Here is a 7,061-nt window from a genome sequence, read left to right on the forward strand (position 1 = left end):
CTGACTAATTTTACATAGTCAGTTTATAACTATAATAGTATCATAAGATTCATTAGAACCTAAAGAGAAGTAATGCTCTGCATCATTATCCTGTGGCATTTAAGATAAACAAAATTTTGTTCAAGCTATGAGAAACATGATGCAAAAATAGTTTTTTTCCACATATAAAAGAGTGAATCCAAAATAAAAGGTTGGGTGTAAGGGGCAGAGTGAGTTGCCATATAATAACAGCTTTCATCCCATTGAAAATCTCTACAAAAGTAGATAAAAACAAGCCCAGGACAAATGTCAAGGGTTTGTTGGCAGTACCTTTAATGTGACAGTTTCTGTCATTAACATCCTGGTTTCTGATAGATTTTAAAATATCAGCAACCCTTTAAGAATCTTATCCAAGTGCAGCAACCCTTTAAGAATGTTATCCAAGTGAAGTCTTTATTTAAAAAGAGAAGGACATCTCTCTATATATTTATTTCATTATATATAATATCATATATATATATATATGTGAAAATATATAAAAGAATATTTATCTACATACATAAATTTATCTAAATATAATACATTTATTCATGTTTATATCATTTATAAATGTAAAATTATATACAGATAAACTCCCATAGAAAAATCAGTAATGAATCTCATTCCTTTTACTACTCAAGAATTGTACTTAGAGAAAACCACAGACATCAGAGAAAAAGGACCTGGAGATTCTACTTTCATAATGTAAAGATGAAAACTCGGAGAGCTTATTGCTTGCTGCTCAGGGGTCCTGAGAGGATGCTGAATCTCCTAACAAGCTGTGTGAGCAGCTGTTGCCCCTCCCCCTTGCGCTTTGAGGTCCCTACAGTTCTGCCCAAGGAAGCCCTTCAAACAGTTATCAGAGCTCGCGAGGCTTACCTGTGGAGGGCGCCAGTGAGGGCGCCAGCCGCTGCCGAGACCCAAACCGCTTTTCTGCTTGATCCTCAGATTATAACTCGCGAAAACCTTTTGGAGGCAAATTGTCATTTTCAAGTATGACACAATTCAAAGCAAATCCTGGATTTATCATTTGAAAGTGACTGGAGAACAATAAAAATTAAAATAATTTATATATATATATATATATATATATATATATATATATATATATATATATATATATATATATATATATAAATGGGGCAATGGCAAGTGGAATAACTGCACCTTTTGGGCAAAATTTTCTATTTCTCTGACAATTTTTCTCCCCCCCCAAAAAAACCCTTAAAATTTGTGAAAATGGCACCTTAGAGAAAGAACCCTAGGTGCCCTTTTAGAGCTGGGGAAAAGAAATGTTTGTGATTAAATTTCTCTAAAATGCCAAATTCACATAATTTCCTCACCATAAACTTTTAATAGACTTGACTCAATCTGCCTTTATCGAATCCTTACAAAATAAGTCAATTGGAAAAAGGTATACATGAAATTTTATATATATATATATATATATATATATATATATATACATAAATATACACATATATATATATGCACACATATATATATGAGACACCCTAAGAATTGTGTTTATATATAATATATATACATATATCTCATATATGTGTATATATTATATATAATATATATATGTATATATATATATTTACACAATTCTCAGGCTATCTCCCTTATACACACACACTCACACACACACACAATTCTCAGGGTGTCATATATATATATATATATATATATATATATATATATATATACACATACATACAATACTCAAGGCGTCTCATATATACATATATACACACACATAATTGTCAGAGTGTGTCTTTCATATATATATATACATATATACATATTTACACAATTCTCAGGATGTCTCTTATATATACACACACACAATTCTCAGGGTGCCTCTTTCATATGTATGTATATATATACATATATTTATATATACGTATATATGTACACATATATTCACACAATTCTCACGATATTTGTTATACACACACAATTCTCAAGGTGTCTGTAATATAGATAGATAGACAGACAGACAGACAGATAGATATGGATATGGATAGAGATAGAGATAGAGGTAGAGGTAGATATAGATATAGATATAGATATATAGATATAGATATAGATATAGATATAGATATAGATATATAGATATAGATATAGATATGGATATGGATATGGAGATAGAGATAGAGATATATAGATATAGAGATAGATATAGAGATAGAGATAGATATAGATATAGATATGGATATGGATATGGATATGGATATGGAGATAGAGATAGAGATAGAGATAGAGATAGATATAGATATAGATATAGATATATAGATATCACACACAATTCTCAGGGTGTCTCTCTGGAACACACACACACACACACACACAGACACACACACACACAGTTCTCAGGGTATCTCAATGTTCTACCACAGCTAGTTGACAATTCCTCTCTGCCTAAGGTTGTGGCGTGGCCCCATAAGCTCACAATGGGCCATTTCATTGCTCTCTAACTTTTATTAAGGTGGCGCTTTTTGATCATCCCGGCGCAGGTGAGGGGGATTAAGGCGGCTCCTGTGGGGCCCCGCCCGGATCGAGGCCCCGCAGCGCCCGTGCGCTGGCAGTTATCGAGTCTTGGGTCCCGCTCTCCAGATGCTCAGCCTTCTCCGGCCTGGGCGGCGCAGGCAGCGGCGCGCTGCGGCCCGTGACGCCCGGGCCGGCGCCTCAGCAGCTGCAGTAGAAGCTCACAGGGCACGTCATAAAGTAGATGGCGACCACTAAGCAGAGGCGCAGGATGGCTTGCTCCGGCTCCGCACTGTACTTTTGCAGGATGTACACGCAGGAGAAGGCAAAGAGGGTGATCCTGGCTATCCAGAAGGAGGGCCCGAACAGGCTGTACAAGAGATGGAAGAGACATCCCAGGAGGAGAGACAAGAGCCAGTAGGTCAGGAGGAAGGCGCAGACCAGGACCAGGGCGCCCGTTGGGTTGTTCATCACCTCTGCCGGCCTAAAGTAATGTATCAGGTCGTTGGCATCGATCCCGAAAACGCCCAGCATGTCAACCCAGAGTTTCCACAGCGGATCCGGGAGTAAAAACACTTCCTTTTCAGGTCCCTTTGTTAACCTGGCAAAAAACTTATAGACTGCCCTCACGTTGTCCTCCCCGAAGACGGCGCTGGCGCCCTGGTAGACGCTGCTGGCGGCCCGCCTGAAGATGGAGGGCTTCTGGGCTTGGCGACCCCAGGCAGCCTCCGCCCCGGGCCCCAGCAGCAGGAACAGCAGCAGCAGCGCCAAGCGCGTCCGGCTGCCCATCGTCCGTCCGGTCTGCATGGCGAGCCCCCGGGCCCGGCCTGGCCTCCTCCGTGTCCAGAGGCGCCGCTGACACCGCCGCCGCCTGGCCTCCGCTCCGCTCCCCCGGCCGCTGCCGCCGCCGCCGCCCGCTGCCCGCCTTCTGAAGAGCCACACAAGGCCGTTCTGGCGTTTTCATCACAAACCGGTGAAAATCCCCCATTTCATTCAATGCCCATCTTTTCTCCTGAAAGCGGCTGCTCAGTTTTGCCCACTCCTTTGATTCTTGGTTATAATCCAACCTCATTTTTTTTTTCTTTCTGGACTATCATATTCCAAGCCCCAGGAATCTTTTAATTGTTTTTTATTTTTGTTTATTTTTTGGCTGCTCGCAACATTTTCTCCTCGACCTGGGAATTCTCGAAATTTGTCTAAAATATTCCTGGCAGTTTCATTTTGGGATCCCTTTCAGGACCTGATGGTGGATTCTTTCAATCTCCATTTTTCCCCCTCAGCTTTTAGTATATCAGGGAGGGTTTTCTGGATAATTTCTAGAAAGAGTTTATAGGCTGTTTAAAAAAAAAGTAATTTTTTTAAATCATCTCTCCAGGATCTGTATTTTCTAGGTAGGTTGTTTTTCCAGTGGGATAGTCCACGTTGTCTTCTGGTTTTTCCTTCTTTTGGGTTTGTTTGATGGTTTCTTGGATTTCTCACAAAGTCATTAGCTTTCCTTGCTCAATTCAATATTTCTAGGAATTATTTTCTTCAGTGAACTTTTGTATCTCCTTTTTCTCATTTGGTCATTTCTATTTTCCTCATTGGGGTTTTGGACCTCTTTTTCCATTTAGGCCCAGTCTGATTTTCGAGATGTTATTTTCCTTCTCTAAGTGACTGATTATTTTTCCAGCATCTTAATTCTCTTTCCAACTTTCTTCTACCTCCCCTACTATGTTTATAATATTCTTCTTTATCTCTTTCATGATTTCAGACCAATTCATATTTTTCTTGCAGAATTAGATTAAAGGAACTTTGATTTTATCTTCTTCTGAGTGTGTTTTGACCAACTTTATCACCTTAGTAACTTTTTATTACCCTTCTTTTTATCTTCTGTTGTTTATTTCCTTGTTCTATGACTTGATTTTGAGTGTTTGTTAAGAAAGAGCTTCCAGGCTGGACGGTGTACTGCTACAACCTTTTGGGATTTTGTACAGCTCTTTTCAGAGATACTTGTAGGGATCTGCATGTTTTCAGTTCTAAATTGGTAATATTTAAGGAGAGGTTATGACTACTTTAGTGACCTGACTTGGGATCTGTGAGTGACCATTCCTTTCTGCCCTAAAACTGTGAGGAGGATCCTTGCTCCCCTGCAGCAACAATCCTTGTCATCCTGCTGATCTTTTTCCTGGGACTATGACCTAGGACTGTGAGTTAGATCTGAGTATGAGCAAAACAACAGAGTACTGCCTCAGGGATAGCAAAGAGAACCCAATAATCTCCTTACCATCTGTGGATTCAGAGCTTTGCAGAGCCAGCTGTTGTGGCTGATTCAATGTGTCCCACTGACTGGTCCTGGTCTCCTGGGTCAGGGTCTGGGCTGCTGAGGCCTGCACTCAGCACTCAGATTTTGCTCCACTCTCACCCTGGTGAGACAGACTCTTCTTATGACCTTCCAAGTTGTCCTTGGCAATCACTAAGCTGAGAGGTATGCAGTCACCCAGTTGTCATTTTCATTTATTGCCAAGGTCAGTCTGTACCAGCAAGGTCTACGCTGCATTGTACTCCTCTGGTGCAATAACTCTTTCCTACCAGGATTTTTAGAGTTAATATTTAAAGATATTTGGAGATTTTTTGGGGGGGAGGGGGACAACTTGGAAGAACTCTGCTCTCTTGTCTATGCCTCCAGATTGTGCAAATTCAATCCAGTCCAATTCTACTCTGTCCATCCAATCCAACCCACTTCATTGCAATTCAACAAAAATGTGAAAAATAAAGGAAGAAAAAAAAATAACATTCTTGAAGAGATTGCTTCTACTTAGGGAATTGTCCATTTCTCTCACTTTATAGAAGATCATGAGGTCAGACCAATTAAATAGTTTGCCCATTCTCTTATAAATAATCTTGGTCTTCTAATTCCAAATATAGTATTTCGCCCTTTTTTTTAACCAAAATATAATTAAGTATATTTTTTCTTAGTCAAGTGTTAACAGCTATATCCACAAGTACAATGATGTGAGCCTTCTGTTGTACAGTATTGGGGTCAACTAGAATTAGTCAGAGGAGAGGAGGGCTCATCTAAATAGAAAATAAGATTCTATATACACAAACTAGTAGAGGAAAAATTTTATTCATAAGATCTATTGTTCTCCATCTCTATAAACTACTGTTCATTAGCATAAAGAGATAAACCCATGGATTGAGGCATCTGTTGTTAAGTAAATAGATTTCCTGAATTGATTGAACATTGAAATAACTAGAGTAAGATGGAAAAGAAAAATCTCTGGATCAGAAAAAATTTGATTGATACACTTTCTACTTAATTTTTGTGTGAATTTAGACTAATTTTTAATCTTGTGGCACTTTATTTTCAGCAAATGTGACATGAAAGATTGTGAGTTCTGTGATACCTTCCAATTCCAAATACTGTGAAACTTATTACTCCACTCTAGTGGAGTTATCATTTCCCTGATATGTGTACCTCATGTAGTTATATAATTCTTAATTCCTTTTTTACAAGTTCTGGATATGAACTCTTGTTTATGTCATAGCAATCAACTACAGAAGGTCCACCAAATATAATAGGGGTTTTCCTTCAAATCTCTTGGGATTTTGATAGTTTACGAAGGACAGCCATTAATCACTACTAGATATTACTGATAAAAGGCAGTTTTTGTTTTCTAGGTAATCATTATTTTGATGATCTTCTTTGCCTTGTTTCTTTTGTATAATTCTTTGTTGTTAAATTTACTTTGAAAAATTCATTTCTCTAATAATTATAAGAAATCAATAGAGAAATATAATGAAAGAACATGTATTGTTCATATAGTCCATACCCTGAAATAACATATTCATGCATCTTTGATCGAAAGATTATATAATAAGTCACATGCATACAGGATGTTGAGTTGCAAACACTTTTATTAAAATCGGATTATTTGGTACATATCACAGACATTGTTATCTACATTTTACATAGGATTGAAACGGAGACTGAAAGGTTAGGTGATTTATGTCTATGGATGAAGAACTATATGATTTCCATTCAGTGATCTACCCCATTAACCTACATAGCTGAGAAAATATAGCCTTCAACATGATAGAATGGAAATCAGATATCCGAGTTATTATTTCAGGTATCCTATGTGCTTATAAATATGCTATAATTTATTTAACTCTCTTCTAAACTGTGTAAGGGCAGTGTCTTATAATTCTATCTGGAGAATTCCATAGAAAATTCTATATAATCTATTTAATCCTGTCATTTTGAGTTTTCAGATGTTTGAAGAAAACTGCATTTATAATGACTTGTTACAAACATGCATCTCCTGGGGAGCAGTGCAAATTTTTTTTTTATTTTAATTAAGTTTCAGGAAGAAGTATAAAGTCTGTAGATAAAGTCACACACATATGCAAGTGAGGTCAAAATCAGGTCATAACTCTATAGATCTTTGACAACATCACTTATTCAGTTCATTGATGCATTAATATGGCATTGAAATGAGTTGATAAATAGTTCATTATCTCTTTGGTCTTTACTTACTTTCTTGTTTCCCTGAGGACAGAGGTAT

The 7,061-nt window shown here is 37.7% G+C and overlaps 1 pseudogene; it reads right to left on the minus strand.

Annotated features, from left to right (window-relative positions):
• Window positions 1–2,485: 2,485 nt before the first annotated feature.
• Window positions 2,486–3,415, minus strand: LOC141517868 (BRI3-binding protein pseudogene; annotated as a pseudogene).
• Between the last annotated feature and the right edge of the window lie 3,646 nt (window positions 3,416–7,061).

This window comes from Macrotis lagotis, chromosome 3, assembly GCF_037893015.1.
Source record: "Macrotis lagotis isolate mMagLag1 chromosome 3, bilby.v1.9.chrom.fasta, whole genome shotgun sequence".
Classification (NCBI taxonomy): Eukaryota; Metazoa; Chordata; class Mammalia; order Peramelemorphia; family Peramelidae; genus Macrotis; species Macrotis lagotis.